The sequence below is a fragment of the Asparagus officinalis genome, chromosome 10, assembly GCF_001876935.1.
Source record: "Asparagus officinalis chromosome 10, Aspof.V1, whole genome shotgun sequence".
NCBI lineage: Eukaryota > Viridiplantae > Streptophyta > Magnoliopsida > Asparagales > Asparagaceae > Asparagus > Asparagus officinalis.
Genome location: NC_033803.1, coordinates 30,692,101 through 30,693,698, shown reverse-complemented (window position 1 = coordinate 30,693,698; position 1,598 = coordinate 30,692,101).

Genomic DNA, 1,598 nt, shown 5'->3' with positions numbered 1-1,598 from the left:
TGACCTCGTTCTTGGCTAGGTATGAATTCTTGTGAGAGGTAGTCCAGTTGTGTTTCTTTTTATACATAGATCGAGATTAATATTTAATTATTTACAATTCGAGACATATGGTATATACATGAGGGTTTCCTTGTTTGGATTATTTCGTTCGACGTACTACATCTCGAGTTGTAGATTTTTAAGTATTAATTTCATCTAGTGTATGACCTTGTGACTTGGATGATTTCTGATCGCTAGCTGCATGATCTCGTTACCCGTTTGATTTATGGATTCTTATGTTTATCATGTTTTAGTAGTGTTATCGCATGTCGGTTTTTGTGGAATTTCCAGTTACACGTTCTTTTATCAATTCTGTTATCGTATCGTTTCCGTTTTGGTTTTCGTTGTTCTATTTTCCTTGTGGGGTCTTGCCGTGTGCCTTGCACCCTGACGTGCACCTGTTTTCTCTGGTGTACGTCAGACTTAGAAGAAGAACATGTTCAGCTTGGAGATGCGCCAGAGCTGAGGATTCTCAGCAGGAGTGCCTTGTAGATGTAGCAGAAGAATAAGCTGAAGCTTAGTCATTCCTTTCAGTTTGTTTTGTAGCACCTTCATTTCCTTTTGCTCAGTGTATTTTATATTCTCCAGTATTTCATTCAGATAGTTTGTATAAGGGCATGTTGACCCGAATATTATGTCTGGGATGAATATGTTGAATATCATATCTCCATGATAGTGTTTTGATGATAACAATTTATACAGTGTGTGCACTAACTTTTATATGCAGATTTCAATATCAGAATATGAACAAGTGTAAGTTAATTTCAAGGCATTTTGAAGTGAAGAAAATGAAGAACAAAAGGGATAATGTATTTTACATTTTCTTTACTTAGAATAATTATACAAGCCTTGATCACACACACGCACACACACAATTTTAGAACACACTAACACAGGCTTAGTGTGTTGGTTAACTATAGAAATCCCTAGTTAAAACTTAAGTATAAAAATATTTTATATCATAATTTTTACTCTTAGTAGTCGACTAATTAGAATAGTAGTCGACTACTCATGTATAAAACTCAAATACATGTTTCTGTCAATTTACAGTATAGTCGACTAATAGTGATTATAGTCGACTACTCAAGTGTTTGACAGAAACATAAGTTTCTGATATTTTACAGTATAGTCGACTAATGTCAACAGTAGTCGACTACTGAACTCAAATTTCATTTTATCAGTTTCTGTCAAAATACAATGTAGTCGACTAATGGGCTTTGTAGTCGACTACTGAGAAATTTTTCGAAAACACAGTCTGTTTAAACTCAGTGTAGTCGACTAATGTCAACAGTAGTCGACTACAGATACAGTTTTTCCAGTTTTCAAAGTTTGAATATCTGACAGTTTATAGCCGTTTTTAAACATTTTTAAGGTTTAAAAAATTGTCTTTTCAAGGGCTATAAATAGGTTATTTGTTCAGAAAAATTGCAGAGATTTACATACCCATAAGCTTTGATTTTTGTGCAATTTTTCAAGTGAAAAATATTCAGATTTTGTGAAAAAAAGAAGTTTCTGAAATTGCCTCTAAACATTGATCAAATACTTATCATTTAGGCAAT